This window comes from Schistocerca cancellata, chromosome 12 (assembly GCF_023864275.1).
Source record: "Schistocerca cancellata isolate TAMUIC-IGC-003103 chromosome 12, iqSchCanc2.1, whole genome shotgun sequence".
In the NCBI taxonomy this organism is placed as follows: Eukaryota; Metazoa; Arthropoda; class Insecta; order Orthoptera; family Acrididae; genus Schistocerca; species Schistocerca cancellata.
This window is the reverse complement of record NC_064637.1, coordinates 51,845,077-51,865,926: the sequence shown is the minus strand read 5'-3', so window position 1 is coordinate 51,865,926 and position 20,850 is coordinate 51,845,077. Positions and strand designations below refer to the sequence as shown.

Below are 20,850 nucleotides of genomic sequence, written 5' to 3'. Positions count from 1 at the left end.
AGTATTTTAATTTATGGGGGGGGGGTGTTTGATCTTTAGTCTGAGGTATTGTGGTTTTGGTTTTATTTTTGGTACTTGTAGGTGTTGGTGTTTTGATATCAATAATTGTAGTAGTAGTAGTAGTAGTAGTAGAAGGGTTTTGCAGGCGCACGACAGCAAGGTCTTCAGCGTCCGTTCAGTATCATAGTGAGACGGGGGTCAAGAAAGAAACTCAGAACATTTACATCAAACGGAACATAAAACACGGGGAACAATCATGGAAAAATATGTGCTCACCCACACCGAAGCGTGGGAGGAAGCAGGGCGTCAGCAGTAAAACATGGACAACACAGGAAGAAAAAGGTAGAGGGAGCTAAAGCAATGGAGCAGATGGAAGTGGCTGGCTGACCGCAAGGAAAAAAGGGAGGAGTCAGCCACTCTGCAATACACTAAAACCTCCAGCCTAAAAGTTTAGGCCAGAGTCCAGACACATCACAAAACGTAAAAACCCTAGACACACACGTCTCATCGGTAGCTAAAACACAGGGCAGATCCCCATCAACTTGTGCTTCTGCCCTTCTCTATAATTGTGGTTGACATATACGGGGTGGTCCATTGATAGTGACCTGGCCAAATATCTCACATAATAAGCATCAAACGAAAAAACTGCAAAGAACGAAACTCGTCTAGCTTGAAGGGGGAAACCAGATGGCGCTATGGTTGGCACGCTAGATGGCGCTGCCGTAGGTCAAACGGATATCAAATGCGTTTTTTAAATAGGAACCCCCATTTTTATTACATATTCGTGTAGTAAGTAAAGAAATATGAATGTTTTAGTTGGACCACTTTTTTCGCTTTGTGATAGACGGCGCTGTAATAGTCACAAACGTATAAGTACGTGGTATCACGTAACATTCCGCCAGTTCGGACGGCGTTTGCTTCGTGATACATTACCCGTGTTAAAATGGACCGTTTACCAATTGCGGAAAAGGTCGATATCGTGTTGATGTATGGCTATTGTGATCAAAATTCCCAAGGGGTGTGTCCTATGTATGCTGCTCGGTATCCTGGACGACATCATCCAAGTGTCCGGAAGGTTCGCCGGATCGTTACATTATTTAAGGAAAATGGAAGTGTTCAGCCACGTATGAAACGTCAACCACGACCTGCAATAAATGATGATGCCCAAGGAGGTGTTTTAGCTGCTGTCACGGCTAATCCGCACATCAGTAGCAGACAAATTGCGTGAGAATCGGGAATCTCAAAAACGTCGGTGTTGAGAATGCTACATCTGCATCGATTGCACCCGCACCATATTTCTATGCACCAGGAATTGCATGGCGACGACTTTGAACGTCGTGTACAGTTCTGCCACTGGGCACAAGAGAAATTACGGGACGGTGACAGATTTTTTGCACGCGTTCTATTTATGACGAAGCGTGATTCACCAACAGCGGTAACGTAAACCGGAATAATATGCGCTATTGGGCAACGGAAAATCCACAGTGGCTGCGACAAATGGAACATCAGCGACCTTGGCGGATTAATGTATGGTGCGGCATTATGGGAGGAAGGCTAATTGTCCCCCATTTTATCGATGTCAATCTAAATGATGCAAGGTATGCTGATTCCCTACGTAATGTTCTACCGATGTTACTACAAAATGTTTCACTGCATGACAGAACGGCGATGTACTTCCAACATGATGGATGTCCGGAACATAGCACGCGTGCTGTTGAAGCGGTATTGAATAGCATATTTCATGACAGGTGGATTGGTCGTCGAAGGACAATACCATGGTCCGCACGTTCACCGGATCTGACGTGCCCTGATTTCTTTCTGTAGGGAAAGTTGAAGGATATTTGCTATCGTGATCCACCGACAACACCTGACAACATGCGTCAGCGCATTGTCAGTGCATGTGCGAACATTACGGAAGGCGAACTACTCGCTGTTGAGAGGCGTGCCAGATGCATTGAGGTCGACGGACATCATTTTCAGCATTTATTGCATTAATGTGGTATTTACAGGTAATCACGCTGTAACAGCATGCGTTCTCAGAAATGATAAGTTCACGAAGGTACATGTATCACATTGGAACAACCGAAATAAAATGTTGAATCGTATCTACGTTCTGTATTTAAGTTTAAAAAAATCTATCTGTTACTAACTGTTCGTCTAAAATTATGAGCCATATGTTTGTGACTACTACAGCGCCATCTATCACAAGGCGAAAAAAGTGGTCCAACTAAAACATTCATATTTCTTTACGTACTACACGAATATGTAGTAAGAAAAGGGGATTCCTATTTAAAAAAGAAAAAAAAGTTGATATCTGTTTGAGCTATGGAAGCGCCATCTAGTGGACCAACCATAGCGCCATCTGGTTTCCCCCTTCAAGCTAGACGAGTTTCGTTCTTTGTAGTTTTTGCGGTAGCGTTCTCGCTTCCCACACCCGGGTTCCCGGGTTCGATTCCCGGCGAGGTCAGGGATTTTCTCTGCCTCGTGATGACTGGGTGTTGTGTGATGTCCTTACGTAAGTTAGGTTTAAGTAGTTCTAAGTTCTAGGGGACTTATGACCATAGATGTTAAGTCCCCTAGTGCTCAGAGCCCTTTGAACCATTTTTTTTTCTTTGTAGTTTTTTTGTTTGACTCTTATTTCGTGAGATATTTGGCCATGTCACGATCAGTGGACCACCCTGTATAGGTCTAGGAAATGTCCTATTCCGATTTCCGTATTTTAAGTTGTGGGTATTGGTATTTTGGTATCGGTAGCTGTGTTTGACCTATAAGGTCAACTGAAATGTCCTATTCCGATTTTCGTAGTTTAAGTTGTAGGTGTTGGTGTTTTGGTAGTGTCAGCTGTGGTTGACCTGTGTATGTCAAGTGAAGCGTCCGATTTCTGTAGGTTTTGAGGTGTTGCAGGATGTTGTATTTTATTGTTTTTTCGTCATTGTGTGTGTTTTCGGATCGTGGTGTGTTCTTTACTGTTATACTTAGCTTGTCCCCATCCTAAAACCCCGCAATTTCCACCCTTGTCCTGCAAGTCTGAGTGTATTTTTGGAGGGAGATGTTATTGTGTTATTTATATATATTTCCTTGTTTGTTGGCGTTTCTATGTAGTGACGTCACAAGCGCCATATTGGAGACAGAATAGCGATTTCTGCCATATTGATGACGTCATGGGTCAAAGCAGACAAGTGGAGTCACTCACTTCTGGATACTGAAACAACGTATCAGAGACTACGTTGGCACAAACACAGCAGAAATGTTGCAGGATGTGTGGCAAGGGATTTAATACCGGCTTGATATTTTGCTTTTTACCAGGGGTGCACATGTTGAAGTGATTTAAATGTTGAAGAATATTACCTGTATTAAATGTTTATCTAAGGTTCAAAACTTCATGGGTAGAGACATATGTGGAATAACTGAAGTCTCATTTACTGTATCCAATCGAAAGATACATTATTTTGTTTCCATGATAAACATTTATGGACATCCTGTACTTCATTGTGTCCCACTTACATAGTAAGGGAGGGGAGGGGGTAATAAATTAGATGAAGTAACCGAAATAAGTGTCTAGAAAAATTTTCAGTCGATGTTGGAGTTAATACAGTCCAATAATGATATGGTCTGACAAAAAATCTACGACAAGAAATAGAAATCTAGAAAAATAAAACTAAAACATTATCTCGCAATGGTAAAGCGAGAATGTTCACCTGCATGCGAATGCTTAAAAATGAGCTACAAGCTGGATAGGGTAGAGGTACTTGGAGGACGAATAGAAAAATTTGGGTGGAATTCAAACTGAATTTGGTTGGAGATTAAGACGTAATGAGGATCTCTACGCAAATATAGGGAAAATATCGGAAGTAATGACAAAGGAAGGATCGGTCTTCGTTGGACACTTCTACTGAATGAATGGGGACAGGCTAAAGAAACAAAACAAATGTTGCTATATTTCTGGAAAAAGATATCCTACACAAGCATAAGAAATCGACAATGGCATGGATTGCAGAAAGAAGAACAGAGCTAGAAAAAAAAAACCACCTCTAAGAATAGGAAATAAATGAACCTTTCCAAGAATAAAATGATAAATTTAGATGGCTTTCAAGGCGGAAGAAACAAGAAACTGGAAGCAACGTGGATAGAATAAAGGAAAAGGCAACATGGGGACAACATGAGGGAGGACCGGAAACATAGGAAACAACAAAAAAAGAGAGAGAAGCTACTGAAGAATGGGTATGACTGACTTAATGGAATAATGGGTGTGAAAGGGTTACAGTTGGGGGGGGGGGGGGGGGGAGCTTTGGGAATGGGAAGTGAGTTGTACGTTAAAAAGAGTGCGGGTATGTTAGCACGCCAAAGGTTTTGGGAAAATTTTTAAAGGTACCGAGGAAGGTAAAATGAAGTAGCTCGTACTCGACTTTCCAGCCACAGTCTTTCAAATACTTTCACATTCACCTTTTTTGGGCCACGCCAGGAGAAATTTTTTCGCTGGTGTATTCGTTATCACTGCCGGTTTTGATTAGTAGCCATCATCACAGTATCTGTATACAGAAAAGTGAGGCAACGTAACATGAGAAACGCATGGAGTGCAATCACTTACACGAGAGATGGTATAATTTTATACATACAATATTTTATATATTATTTAAGTGTCATGGGATGTAGCAGTTTGGCACTGTTGTGACTCCAGCCCCACAAGAACTGAGAAAGTCAAAAGAACAAACAGGTATCCGCACTCAAGAAGTGGATTGTCGTATGTGAAAGTGGAGTAATAACTGATTATGAGCTATTTATAAATAAATGAAAGAGTTATCGACTATAGAAGCGGATTAGGGGGAAAAAACATCGAAATGCGAATAGAGCTAGGACACTGACGGTCCCGTGCGATGATCGAGAATCTCAACAATTTTTGCCTGTTTCCGATATAGTCAGTGGCAAGATATCGGTCCAAGGAATTCCAAATCGGTACTAAAATCTCTACAGTAGTTCCTCAGACTAGCCCGGACATACAAAAGAAGCGAGCAGGTGACCTCAGTTTCTGCACGTAGATGTAGAAGATTCAATAAAATGTTTTTATTTACTTACAAAAACCCGACAACAACCAACATTTTGTATTTGCATGCAGTAGTGTTCATCAGTTATACTTTTGACTTATGATGAATGCAGTGCATGTTCTAATGGCAATTTTTTTTAAGTTGCTGTAATTTAACAATTTTCATATTCTTTTTACTTTATTTGTACTGTGAACTTTGCTTCTTGCTGCCATATTTGATGATCCCAGGTCAACAGGAAATACCCTATAGGTTCTGGTGAGTCAGATTTAGAGAATCGAAATATTTGATATAAACGGCCGCAGATTTTGGGTGAACTGACTCAGGTTAAAATCCTTACACTGCCAGAGAACCACAGATCTTAAGGCAGTGTGCGATTTGTGCTTTTACCAGTGTGTGGGGGGGGGGGGTCTTATGGGGTTAGTATAATTATACATGTTACTAGCTTGGACCGTGGCGTTACCCATGGTTAAACAGTTATTTATAAATAGATGTTAATGCCGAAACCACTATTCACGCGTATGCATTATCAGAAAAGCCATCCCTTCTTATATCTTTAAAAGTACATTATAGGTAAAGCTTATATACAAAATCATCTACATACAGGTATACGACGGGAATTCAAAAAGTAAAGGCACGTTTGTAAAAAGCTGTACTTATTCTGATGATAGAAAACTGAAACATGCGTTATTTTTCTACGTAACCTCCCTGGACTTCAATGCAGTTTTCCCGACGTTTTACGAGTTTTTATTTTTTATTTCATCAGAAAATACGTTTTTCGGTTGCATCTGTAACCAATTTTGCACCGCAGCAATGACGTCTTCATCACTTTCAAATCTTCTTCCCTGTAGTGCTTCCGTTAAGGGTCCAAACATGTGAAAATCGCTTGGAACCAGGTCTGGACTGTATGGTGGATGTTCCAGCACCTCGAATGTCAACTCTTTTATTGCGTCGGCTGTCCGTTTGGCAGAATTTGGGCGAGCGTTATCTTGCTGCAGGATGACACCTCTTCACAGTTTTCCACGACGTTTGGATCTCATGGCAGGTTATAGTTTCGTACGCAACACATCACATCCACCATACAATGCAGACCTGGCTCTAAAGCCTCGCTTACGCTGGGGCGACGTCTTGCAACATTGTGGCATGCTACGGAAATGTGGCGTTCGTCGTCTTGCAGCATGCTACACCAGGCAACATCTTGCGGCGTACGTTGCATGCGGCAGGTTAATTTATACCAAAGCAACAGAATTTGTGCCACACGTGTGTCGGTCTTGCAGTATAAAGGATGATAGAGTATCGCAGCGGCGTACTACATGGTACTTGCACATGCAGCTAACAACGGAAATGAAAACCAAAGGAAAAGAAAACGATGGTGGAAGAGAAGAGTATTTAAAGAAGGTCCACGAAATAGTATCCTAGGAACTAAAAACAGACGATTGTGCGTTATTTAGTAATGTGTGCTTTCGTCCCAGGCGCGTTAGTCCGCGCCATACCGTTGCCAAAAGGTGGCGTAACGGTAAATGTTCGCACAGGTACCGGGCCGGTCACCACCCTGTGGGTGGGACTTTCAGCCCTCAGCTCACCCAACTCTGCGGTACGACTGCTGCGGTATGACTGCCACACTGCTTCCCACGCAAGCTCGCAAGTAAACGGATGGCGCACCTTAGACGAAAGCAACAATGACAACATGAGAATGATGATTTAGTTCTAAATCTTTTGAAATGCTTAACTACTACATAACACTTTTTCAAAATTAATTAGCAAACATATTAATAGTAGTAATAGTAAGACTGTATTAAACACTTTCAGTGTTCGGCTCCACAAATTTAAATTATATGTAAAGTTTTACTCCAGTGCGTCGGAAATAAACATCCCAGGTTGGGATGCATAAACTAAAGCCAGAGGAGGGCATGGTCTGATGCAGAGGGGGGGGGGGCGGGGGGGGGGGGGAAATGCCCCCCATCCCACCCTACAAATCACATACTGTCTTAAGGTGTTACAAGTGTGGGATTTATGCGACTACCCGTTCCTGGGGAAGAGGGTTATCAACAGACAGATATCAAAGCTATCCTGTAAGACTTCCGTTTTTATACACTGTGGCACACGACCCTAGAAAACAAAGAAAAGACACAGCTGGTGCTGCTTCATGCATTCAGCGTTCAAAGCTACTAAAACCTTTACAAAAACTCGATTCTAGACACAGATGGACTGTAAATGTGTGCAACAGAAGTGCAAGACAGTTGTGCAATAGTGTAGTAAAAACTAAAGACGAGTAACATATCAGAGACAGTAGTGTAAATACGTAAACTGGCACGTAACTACAGATAATGAAAATATGGAAGTTACTGTATGTTAGTGCTAATGAAAAGTATACACACAGCTGTGTGTAAGCAGTGTAATGCGTTTCATCAAATGGCGCACAGCTGTTCGCAATTTCCTCCTAAAAATGTTTCACGTAGGCCTAATTTACCCTATCAGGCACTTCTTTATTATTTAATACATAATTTGAAACTTTTTTATAGATTCATATGTGTATTTTTTTTTTTTGCTTTACGACTAATTTTATTAGATTTTGTAATATATTTCTCATGCTCATTTAACACAAATGATTTAATACATTACATTTAATACAATATACAGGGTGATTCACGAAGATATGCAAATATTTTAATATGTTATTCTACAAGAAAAACTAAAGAAAAAATGTATATGAACATAGGTCACCAATGTTTAATTAAGGAGTTACGGCTAACAAGGTTTTGCCTGAAATTTAGCAACCTCGCTAATATGAAGCCATCACAAAACTGTATGTTGTAATAAAGCACAATTTCCATTTATTTTGTTGTGTTGGTCTGGTGAGGGCAACGCCCTTGCCGTAGTGTATACATCGCTTCCCGTGAGATCACCGATGATAAGCGCTTTCGGGCGTGGTCGGCACTTGGATGGGTGACCATCCAGGCCGCCATGCGCTGTTGCCAGCTTTCGGGGTGCACTCAGCCTCGTGATGCCAACTGAGGAGCTACTCGACCGAATAGTAACGGCTTTGGTCAAGAATATCACCATAACGACTGGGAGAACGGTGTGCTGACCCCACGCCCCTCCTATCCACATCCTCCACTGAGGATGACACGGCGGTCGGATGGTCCCGGTAGGCCACTCGTGGCCTGAAGACGGAGTGAGTGGTCTGGTGAATGTAATAAAACATGTTCCAGACGTGTATCTACAGTAATTTTCCTGTACATCCGGAGAAACAAAGACATAATTTCGTAAAACTTTTAATTTACTAAGTACTTGGCCGAAATTTGTTTTTTAATTCCAGACAATTACGCAAAGGTTTCAGCAGAAGTTGTAGAGAATTTAATTTTGGAAAAATGATGGCAACAATGTTAACTGAAACTGTATGAATGTGTGAGATCACTTTTCTTATTAATGCCACACCACATATGAATTCGTGTTAAACCGGAAAACACAAATCTCAGTGTTAAGGAAGTTGTACAGTGTACATAGGATTTCACAATACGTTCACAATAAATATTTAAAAAATTTCTCCACCGAGTTAAATGCATTCCGCTGCACATGAATGAACAGATTTTGCTGCTAGTTTCAGTTTCACAGAGTTGTTTTTATTTTCACCTGTTGCGTTCATAGTACGAGAAAGTAATGCCTCGCGTGGATTGATTTTGTCTTTCAGCCAACCCCCTTACACAAAAATCCATTGGTGTTAAATCGGGAGATGTGGGTTGCCACAGACGTGTAGGATCACGATCAATCCATTTCTGGGGAAATCGCGTAGCAAGTGCAACATCTTCGAGCAAGCGGGATGTTTCTTCTCGAATGAACTGTAAGTACGTCTCGCCAGTTAGATGTCCAGAGAAAGCCCGCAGCTCGTGGTCGTGCGGTAGCGTTCTCGCTTCCCGCGCCCGGGGTTCCCGGGTTCGATTCCCGGCGGGGTCAGGGATTTTGTCTGCCTCGTGATGGCGGGGTGTTGTGTTATATCCTTAGGTTAGTCAGGTTTAAGTAGTTCTAAGTTCTAGGGGACTGATGACCATAGATGTTAAGTCCCACAGTGCTCAGAGCCATTTGATTGTCCAGAGAAAATGAATGGTCCAATAAAGTGTGTGTTGATTATACCGCACCACACATTAATGCTAAATCGCAGCTGGAAACTACGTTGCATTGTTGTATGTGGGTTTGCTTCAAAAAATTGTTCAAATGGCTCAGTACTATGCCACTTAACTTCTGAGGTCATCAGTCCCCTAGAACTTAGAACTAATTAAACCTAACTAACCTAAGGACATCACACACATCCATGCCCGAGGCAGGATTCGAACCTGCGAGCGTAGTGGTCGCTCGGTTCCAGACTGTAGCGCCTAGAACCGCTCGGCCACTCCGGCCGGCGGTTTGCTTCAGACCATACGTGCTCGTTATGTAAATTGGTTATCTCGAGTAAACTGTGCCTCATAAGTAAATAAAATGTATTTGTGTAGCTTCCGATTAGTATTTAACTAGTTGCACAACTCCGAAACTGCAAGCGAAGTGCAGGATCTCCCGGATGTAAATGATGCACTTTTTGTTTGCAGTAGGGGTACAGATTACTGTACCTCAGTGTACGCCATACCTTAGATTTTGGAATGCCTAATCGTTGAGAGATACGTCGTGTACTGGTATCCGAGTTACGCTAAACAGCATACATAATATCCTCATCGTCGTCTTCACATATCGAACGCTCGTACTGATTATGAACGCTAGTTAGAGAACCTGTCCCCCGTAACATTCGAGAGACTTCACTAAAGGTTCGTGCAAACGGATTCCTGCAAATTGGATACGTACGCGATATTCGTTAACTGCAATCGTGTCATTACCATCACATTTGCCATAAACAAACACCATATCGGCGCATTCTCTGTCGTAAATTTGAAAGGCATCCCTGTTTCATAAATAATCTACAAACTTCGAAAATCACTATGTGGTTTCACCTAAGTACATTGTTGCTATTATGCTCTTTCACTGAACATTGCAGAAAACGTACCTCTTTTCAAGGTTAGGATATTACTGAAACAGCTGAGTTTCAGCTCACTAACGGTTGCAATAATGACATAAACGGTTCTAGAGTCTTGATGGAAAGTAAACAAATGTATTTGTATAACAATTTTGCTTATCTGGATGTTCTGGGAAAGTACTGCAGATACACATCTCGGACATGTTTGATTACATTCGCCAGACCAATAGCAACAAAATAAATGTAAATCGTGTTTTTTACTTTAACCTCGTACTCTTTTGCGATGGCTTCATATTAACGAAATTGCTAAATTTCAGGCAAAATCTTTTATTACCCGTAACTAAGCATTTGCGGAAATACGTTTATATCAACTTTTTTCTTTAGTTTTACTTGTAGAATAACATATTAACTTTTTAGCATATCTTCGTGAATCACCCTGTTTATACTTATATGTTTCATTTTACTGATATTAACTGATTATTTTGTGTTATATATTTACCTAGGATTATAGCTACTTATGTTTTTTGATTAGAATAGGTTATTATATAATGAAGTATTCAATTATATGTAAACAAATATTTTATATTATTATAATAAGTATCATGTATATTTAAATGTAGGAGCAAACGGCAGAATAATAATATCATAGTGTAAGACGAAAGATAAAATTTCGAACCAGTTTATCCAGACAGCTACTTTTGTAATCATCAAAGGCGTCTTCAAAATGGTATGGACGTTACCAGCAGAGCTAAACGAAAACTGCAAACTTCCGGCAATTCTCAACGCATCCTCCACTTACTGTTCACTACATTGTTAAACGGAATTAACAAAGACAGACGCTCTCAGCATGCCCGCAAGAGAAATGCAGATTGCAACAGCTTAGGAAGCTGCTATTGACAGAGAGAGCTGCAAAATATGAACTTACTTGCAGTAGATGTAGCTTCGTTGATTTTGTGAAAAAAATATACAGTCACGCAGGTAACGGTACAGTTCCTTGCAGTCCCTCAGCGCACAGTATCATCTGTTTATTAAAACAGTCAGCTTGTGCAGTATCTGGTAAACACGTGATGTTCGTCACGATATCTGGAGTCGACTTGTTGCACGCTTGCCACTGCCTTGCGTGTCCAATGCACTTCGACAAAACGGTTTCTCGCTGTCGGAGCTATTGTAGTATTGTGGGATTGGGTAGCACAGTTGTGTGAGCGATACATAAAAACACAGGTGTTGAGTGAGCTGAATGTTCCTACCACACAACACGACATTCAGAGTGCTTTGTGATCGAAAACGGTACCGGCTGAGATTGGCAATGCTGTTGCGTGCCTTCCCTACTTCCTTCAGATTGGCTCGAGTACTTGAAAAGCGGCGTATCAGCTGACTATCGCATTCTCCATCGCTGACCTCATACCTCTTGTACCGGTGGACGATGTATCTTTCTATCTCTCTTTGTTTTCCTTGTTCAGATTTACACTACTGGCCATTAAAATTGCTGCACCACGATGATGACGTGCTAAAGACGCGAAATTTAACCGACTGGAAGAAGATGCTGTGATATGCAAATGATTAGCTTTTCAGAGCATTCACACTATGTTGGCGCCGGTGGCGACACCTACAACGTGCTGACATGAGGAAAGTTTCCCACCGATTTCTCATACACAAGCAGCAGTTGACCGGCGTTGCCTGGTGAAACGTTGTTGTGATGCCTCGTGTAAGGAGGAGAAATGCCTACAATCACGTTTCCTACTTTGCTGCTCGCGTTGGTCGAGATCCAATGACCGTTAGCAGAATATGGAATCTGTGGGTTCAGGAGGGTAATACGGAACGCCGTGCTGGATCCCAACGGCCTCGTATCGCTAGCAGTCGAGATGACAGGCATCTTATCCGCATGGCTGTAACGGATCGTGCAGCCACGTCTCATTCCCTGAGTCAACAAATGGGGACGTTTGCAAGACAACAACCATCTGCACGAACAGTTCGACGACGTTTGCTGCAGCATGGACTATCAGCTCGGAGACCACGGCTGCGGTTACCCTTGACGCTGCATCACAGACAGAAGCGCCTGCGATGGTGTACTCAACGACGAACCTGGGTGCACGAATGGCAAAACGTCATTTTTTTCGCATGAATCCAGGTCCTGTTTACAGCATCATGATGGTCGCATCCGTGTTTGGCGACATCGCGGTGAACGCACATTGGAAGCGTGTATTCGTCATCGCCGTATGGCGTATCACCCGGCGTGATAGTATGGGGTGCCATTGGTTACACGTCTCGGTCACCTCTTACTCGCATTGACGGCACTTTGAGCAGTGGACGTTACATTTCAGATGTGTTACGACCCGTAGCTCTACCCTTCGTTCGATCCCTGCGAAACCCTGCATTTCAGCAGGATAATGCACGACCGCATGTTGCAGGTCCTGTACGGGCCTTTGTGGGAACAGAAAATGTTCGACTACTGCCCTGGCTAACACATTCTCCAGATCTCTCACCAATTAAAAACGTCTGCTCAATGGTGGCCGAGCATCTGGCTCGTCACAATACGCCAGTCACTACTCTTGATGAACTGTGGTATCGTGTTGAAGCTGAATTGGCAGCTGTACCTGTACACGCCATCCAAGCCAGGCGTATAAAGGCCGTTATTAGGGCCATAGGTGGTTGATCCTGATTTCTCAGGATCTATACCCCCAAATTGCGTGAAAATGTAATCACATGTCAGTTCTAGTATAATATAGTTGTCCAATGAATACCCATTAATCATCTGCATTTCTTCTTGGTGTAGCAATTTTAATGGCCAGTAGTGTAGCTTTAGTTGTCAGACGAGCCACTGCGCCGAAAAGAAAAGAAAAAAAAATCACTAACGATTCATTCCTCTTCATTTAGTTAGTCAGTTAGTTAGTTACCTGTCCACTGCGCGCGACATATCATAAATATACGGAACGGCTCAATCCACAGGAATTAATGCATTTGCTATTAACAATTGCTAAATTGCAAGACCGTTAACGCTTTCGTGGCCACTTGTTGACAAACTGCCTGTTGGGTTCTGTATCGAGTTCTTCGGTCGACATTTGTCTGATGATTTTTCTCACGTGTTGCCAGCACGAGGGGCTGTTGGTGAACTGGAGCCGAGCTCGTAGCCGCAGACAATACAGGGTGTTTCAGAAAGGACATTACAACTTTAAAAATTCATATAAATTTATTGAAAGAAGACCACAAAGCTGGGTTTAGTGTTAATTTGTACGGAAACACATCAAGTTCTTTTTACCTTGGACTGAAGATGTTGTATGTGGCCTGCGATGGTTATCCTGCACACATCCCATCAGAAGTCAATTTCTTCCCCAACTCCGTGTAACATTGCAGTTGTAACCTGCTCAGTGGCGACATAAGTTCAGGTAGAGAATCCGGAACAGGAGGTGCAAATACGATATCCAAGATGAATCCCCATAAAAAAATACAGTGGTGTCTGGTCTGGGAAACGTGTGGGCCAGGCAATTGGCGCATCACGGCCAATCCATTGACCTGGAAAGCGGTCACTGAGAAAATCCCAGACATCAGCCAGGTATTGGGGCGGTGCACCATCTTTCATGAAGTAAACATTTCGTTCTTGGTCATCCTAATCGATTTGTGGTATCAAAATTTGCTGTAACATATCCTGTTGATGGTTCTCTCCTGAAGAAAAAAATGGGCGTACGCTTTGTTCTCGCTCAAAACGTTCAGTTTAGAGCTATCACGAACATGTTGCAATGTTTGATGTGGATTTTTCACCGACATTTGTTAACGTTGCCACTTAAGTGAAAAGTGGACACGTCAGAAAAGATGATTTCGTCCAAGAAATGTTCATCCTCATGTAATCGATTTAACGTGTACACCAAGGGCGTACCCAGGATCTGAACTGGGGGGGGGGGGGGGGGGAGCAGGTCATACTAGTATCACATTAGATAAAACAGTAAATCAGTGAAAAATTGCTTTTAATAAACATTTTAAATACAAGAATGCACCTGTACAATCCGAGAAAAAATGCAGCATTTCTTATTAAGTAAAACAGTAAACTAGTGAAAAACTGCGAATATTTTCTGGCGGGGGCAGTTGCCCCCCCCCCCCCCCCTGCCCCTCGCTGGGTACGCCCATGATATACACACAGAAGTTCTTGCGAGCAATTTCATCAGTGTCTTTAATTGCTTGTAAGATCGTCAATTTGTATGGTTTCAAATGCGAATGGTTTCTCAATGCACGCCAAAAAGTCGTATGTGGGATTTGCAGTTCGCGACATGCACGCCAGGTTGATTTCGTAGGGCTGTCGACAAAACGTTTTCGCACTCCCTCAACCACATAGTCAGAAGTGCTTGGAGAACCTGATGAATTCCCACGTCCTACCGAGCATCTTATTTCTACAAAACATTTATACCACTCATAAATTGTAGGCCTACTAGGAGGCTGTTTGGTGAACTTGGTACGGAAATTACGCTGAACTGTTGTCGCTGACTTCGGTTCTTCAAACGAAAACACATAGCTAGGATGCTCTGGTTCAGTGAAGGCAGCCATCTTTAACGCAACTGCCGCTAGCGCTCCTTACGGTGCGATTCGGCGCTAGCGAATTACGCGAGACAAAACTTGATGTATTTCCCTTCTCGCGTGGCAAGAATGAAAATATGTATTGGGGGGCGCAAGGCTTTTTAAATGGTTGAAATTTTCATGTAACGTTAAACTGAATTGAAAATACTTTTGAGTTTATTCTTTCAATAACTGGCTGACTAATAAAGATTAATATGACCAAATTTTTTGTTCACATTAATTACTGTAATGAGAGCCAATCTAGAAACACATTACATTTAATTTGAAAACAGAAATAATATTTTAGTATTTTGCCTAGGCTAATATTTTCCTTTTACAAGCACTAGTTCTTTATTATAATTTGCAACTGCCCACACAGGCGAGAGAATTGTTCTTACCGCCGTTAACAAACAATTGAAGTCTGAGTCGTGGCTCTGGATCTCGGCGAGTAAATGAAAATAAAAATCTCAAAAACTATATTTTCTTCCGCTGCGTCAGGCGGCTGTGGAAAAAGTATTTGTTATATTATGAGCGGGTGATCTCTTTGCTTCCGCTAAATTCGTGAATTAAAATTGCCACGTAATGACGTCTGTTGCTGCAGCGGCGGCTGGTGCTGTTGCGCTGAAAATTACTTAGAATAATGATTTTAAAAAAAGAAGTGGACATGACACTGGGCTCACCTTCTACAAATAAAAGTGAACAATAACTTTAAACTATTATATTATTAAATTAATACCGCAAATGAGCTTACATTCACCAGCAATTAACAAGCATGTCCGACCTCTACCACATCAGACAAAAGAGAGAGAGAAAAAGGATAGCAAAAGAACAATTGAATTCCGTTCTTCTTGACATTAAACTTAGACTGATTATCTTGTACATAATTAGTAATCTTTGCACTCGAAAACTGAAATTAACGTTTTATAAAATAATAGTAAAAATGAGAAAAAAAAATTAGCCTGTGCGGCCTGTATCTGACTCAGTATAATATTTTGCATCGAGATAAAAGCTCTCGTTCGTACTAATGCTTAGAGGTTTTTTACTTTCGATATTTTCACTGGGGACAGCACAACGCCTCCCTAGTTGCACTTCGTATGTCTTCCAGTTGTGGGTAGAACTTACAAGTCATTGGTTGTTATTAACATGACTTCTTCGTTCGACCAATGTTTTCTCAACATACATCAAACACTCATATGTGGCATATGCAGTTCGTGAGATGAACACCAGGTCGAATTCGTAGGGCTTTTGAGAAAACGCTCAACGAAGTCGTCACATGTGCTTGGATGACCTGATGATTCCCCATGTCTTACCGAACACCCTGTTTCTACAAAACATTTATACCACTCATAAATTGTAGGTCTACTAGGAGGAAGTTTAACGAACTTGGTACGGAAATTACGCTGAACTGCTGTCGCCGACTTCTGTTCTTCAATTCAAAACACACAGCTAGGACGCTCTGTTCAGTGAAGGTAGCCATCTTGAACGCAACTGCCGCTAGCGCTCCTTACGGCGCTATTCAGTGCTAGCGAACTACGCGAGACAAAGCTTGACGTATTTCCCTACAAATTGACAGCAAAATCACCTCTGTAGATACTATGAATTAATTTATATGAATTTTCAAAGCTGTGAAGTCCTTTTTGAAATGCCCTATATGTACCTGGCACGCCAACGTCCGAGGGCTTCTCCGCGGTCATATCGGTGCGGTGCTCCTCTTGCTAACTGCAACTTTCGTTGCACCGAACGACATCCTGGCTAGCTTCAATGTTTCTTTGTTTACGAAAGTGCCACTCAGAGACTCTCTGAAGCACGTCAGTTCCATCTTCCCGCAAGACAACACCAAACTCTTTCACGCATGTCTCACCACATGCTATTTCACGTGGAATGGAAACTTCTGCGAACAGCTGTTAGGTGTCACAATGGGTAGTCCTCTTCGTCCAGCAGTGGCCAACTTCTTCGTGGAACATTTCGAAGCACAGTCACTGAACTTAGTACCTTGCAGATCTAAGGTGTGGTACACTTGATGATACCATCACTGTATGCAGTCATGGAGCCGGCCGCTGTGGCGGAGCGGTTCTAGGTGCTTCAGTCCAGAACCGCACTGCTGCTACGATCGCATGTTCGAGTCCTGCCTCGGGCATGGATGTGTGTGATGTCCTTAGGTTACTTAGGTTTAAGTAGTCCTAAGTTCTAGGGGACTGATGATCTCAGATGTTAGGTCCCATAGTCCTTAGAGCCATTTGAACCTTTTTTTGCAGTCATGGTGAAAGGGTACAGTACCACCCAACATTGAAAATAGGTACAACATTCTTCGTTAGTCTTGTCAGAACATATTTTTTGTAATAATAACTCAATTAAAGTTAATACACTGAAGCCGGATACCAGTGTAGGAAAGAAGGACAATTTATTTATTTAATTGATCACATGTGCACTCCCACAAAATAAATGCCTATATCCAATTTGGTGAGATCTGCGAAATGAATGAATGTATGGTCGCCTGCTAACTGCAGATAGTGAATGTGCAATATTTGATCATCTTTGAGACGGAACCAAAAAGATGAAATTTACCTGAGCTTTGAGTGCCTGAAATGTGGCTGACCAAAACGGTAGCAAGGTGCTCCCCCACCTCGGCAGAGGTGTGAGTTGACCTGAAGAACGGCCATGTTTCAGCACTCTGGCACTGGATCTTGTGTTGGTAAGACATGTGCTCCGTAAAGACAAAAGAGTGGAGAGAATGGTATGCATGTGAAATGCTTAAGAACAGTTTGGAATAATTATTTCTCTATTTCAGGAACTTTTGGGGGGAGAATTAACTGACAGGCAGGTAATATTAAGGGGATCGTAGTAATCTTCGGAAGTGACCAACGGTCACAGTGAAACTACATGTAGCAATAAGTTGAAATACTTGCGAGTGCTAGTACTAAGTTGAAATACTTCCGAGTGCTAAAGTTAAGCTAAATTACTGGCGTGTGTACTATAAGTAGGAAATATTTAAGAAATGGCGTGTGCAGGACTTGAAATTAGAGACGAGTACTTCCACGTGGTGAGTACCGTGTGAGTCTCAATCTGTGTATGAGACTAAGGATAAAGAGAAGTACTCGTCCATGGTATCAGTTGAGGACTCGCGTGTGTGACGAGTATGATCTTAATATTATCTTTGCGTGTTCTGTTTCCGTGTGACGCTTGATTATAATACTCTGAGAGTGAAGCAATGTGAATTAGCCGTCTATCCAGCAACGCCACTTGGCTTGCATTGCACAGGAAGACGTGCACATATCCTCCAGAGTTCGTAGTAGGAAAGAAAAGTTACGAAGTGGGGCAGTGTCGTGTGAAACTAGAATGAATACTAATTGAAGTAGGAATGCTGAAAGTGATGTGATTATAATGTTGTGACTATTCTTTGTGATTGTATTCTATGTTTCCAGTGTGCTGTTTAGAGGCAGTGGGTTGTGCATGTTCCTTTTTGTACCGCTCGGTCTGGAGGAAACTTTCGTGATGATGGGTGTGAGAGTCGAAGTGTGAGATAAAGCAAAAGATCCACCATCCTATCCAGAAAGTGCACTGTAGCCTTAGATAATTACGAGACCATAAGATAGAGAATCACCAATGTAAAGCCATGTCCACTGGGCGGAGTTTGTCATGTGTAATTGTTATATAAAATGTAATGGAGTGTTTAGGTTATCTTTGAATCATAATAAAATTTATCGAAATAAAAAAAAGATAGTGAAAAGAAAAACATTGGTGGCCTTGTTCTTCGTATAGCGTGTAGTCATGATATCCAGAATTTATAATGTGTGCGCCATTCACGTTCAGCGCGATGGCCACGTGTTGATCAAAGCCGTTGAATAAGCAAGAAAATGTGGTATTGCCAGATCGTAGTGAACAATCAGAGTGACGTAAATTACTAATAGTCAGATGCGCGTTATCCGTTTCCTTTGCCTAATATTCAAACAGGAGAATAACTTGTGGCTGAATTGTGGGTACTAGAGCTCATAGTCAGTCATTGATGTTACTCGATAAGTAAGAATAAATCCACTCGCTTGGCAGACCACTCATCTTGCAGGCCTGGCTGCTTGATGCCACAGTGTGAGCAAGGCATGTGGGTGCCTCTAAATGGTGAGGAACAGCTTGGTGACTTCCTGAGACTCTTGAACAGCTTCCATGCCTACATAACATTTACCATAGACGCAGGAAAGGACAAAAAGCTACCTTCCCTAGATGTGCTGGTCTCAAGAGACGGTGTATTGGGAACCGATACACACGGACTGACACCTACTTAAATTATCAAATCACCACCCGAGGCAGAAGAGAGGCATGCTCGTAATGCGAGCAAGACGAGTATGAGACATGGAGCACCTCAGACGCGAAATGTAACAGTTTGATACTGTTCTGGGGAGCAACAGGTACCCCGCAAGTTATATTAGAAGTATAACAAACACTCGCCGCAGTGACACTCCTGAAAAAGAAATGTCGAATGCGGCCTTTCTGCCATACATTTCCGGAGTGACTGACAGAATCAGCCGTGTATTGAGCAAACACGGTGTAGGGACTATATGTTGTTGTTGTTGTTGTGCTCTTCAGTCCTGAGATTGGTTTGATCCAGCTCTATATGCTACTCTATCCTGTGCAAGCTTCTTCATCTCCCAGTACCTACCGCACCCTACATCCTTCTGAATCTGCTTAGTGTATTCATCTCTTGGTCTGCCTGTACGATTTTTACCCTCCACGCTGCCCTCCAGTACCAAATTGGTGATCCCTTGATGCCTCAGAACATGTCCTACCAACCGATCCCTTATTCTAGTCAAGTTGTGCCACAAACTCCTCTTCTCCCCAATTCTGTTCAATACCTCCTCATTAGTTATGTGATCTACCCATCTAATCTTCAGAATTCTTCTGTAGCACCACATTTCGAAAGCTTCTATTCTCTTCTTGTGTAAACTATTTATCGTCTACGTTTCATTTCCATACATGGCTACACTACATATAAATACTTTCAGAACGACTTCCTCACACTTAAATCTATACTCGCTGTTAACAAATTTCTCTCCTTCAGAAGCGCTTTGTTTGCCATTGCCAGTCTACATTTTCTATCCTCTCTTCTTCGACCATCATCAGTTATTTTGCTTCCCAAATGGCAAACCTCCTTTACTACTGTACGTGTATCATTTCCTAATCTAATTCCCTCAGCATCACCCGACTTAATTCGACTACATTCCATTATCCTCGTTTTGTTTTTGTTGTTTTTATCTTATACCCTCCTTTGAAGACACTGTCCATTACGTTCAACTGCTCTTCCAAGTCCTTTGCTGTCTCTGACAGAATTACAATGTCATCGACGAACCTCAAAGTTTTTATTTCTTCTCCATGGATTTTAATACCTACTCCGAACTTTTGTTTCCTTTGCTGCTTGCTCAATATAGAGATTGAATAGCATCGGGGAGAGGCTACAACCCTGTCTCACTCCCTTCCCCACCACTGCTTCCCTTTCATGCCCCTCGAAACTTATGACTACCATCTGCTTTCTGTAGAAATTGTATATGGCCTTTCGCTCCCTGTATTTTACCCCTGCTACCCTTAGGCAATATATAAACCGAAAAAGAAAATCAGAGTGTCTCAGATCGGCAAATGAGAAAAGGGACCCACTTGCAATGTCGGGAATATACCGCATGCCATGTACATGTGGGAAAGGCTGTGTTGGGTGACTGGACATATATCAAAACTAGGATTCACAAAACATAAGCGTAATTCCGGGTTTGGGGCAGGTGGAGAAATAGGCCGTGGCAGAGCACACACTGCGTCAGACCGACCACGTAGTCAAACTCGCCGACACGGAAGTTCTGGCTGTAGACACCCGCTTGTTCAGAGAAGCTATAGAAACGCAAAAATGTGAACAGCTCCGACAAGAAAGAAGAAATCCTGAAGGTAAACGGATCCCGGATTCCACTGCTGCAGCGAACGAACGTCGCAGGTAGCATGAGGAGAACCGCACCGGAAATGACAGCGGAGCAAACCTCGGATGCTGGCGCGCCAGGTACATACAGTCTGCGGCCGCGAGCTCGGCTCCAGTTCACCACCGGCAACGGAGGGTGAAGCTTTGACAATGCCAGCCACTCGTGCTGGCTAAACGTCGGTAAAATCATCAGACAAACGACGGCCGAAGAACCCGAGACAGAACCCAACAGGCAGTATGTCACTTGCTAAATTCGTATGGGAATTAGATATACGAGGCTCATTCGGGAATTAAAGAAAGTGTATTAACGACAACGGAGACTG

General features: G+C 42.4%; 1 protein-coding gene across 1 annotated transcript in view; it reads right to left on the bottom strand.

Moving 5' to 3' along the window:
* The window catches only part of LOC126109445 (constitutive coactivator of peroxisome proliferator-activated receptor gamma-like), a 28,395-nt gene extending 17,359 nt beyond the window's left edge, over positions 1-11,036 (bottom strand). Inside the window, exon 1 of the mRNA XM_049914475.1 lies at positions 10,964-11,036. The gene's annotated coding sequence lies outside the window, so the exon portion shown is untranslated. The remainder of the gene's footprint in view (positions 1-10,963) is intronic.
* Positions 11,037-20,850: the final 9,814 nt, after the last annotated feature.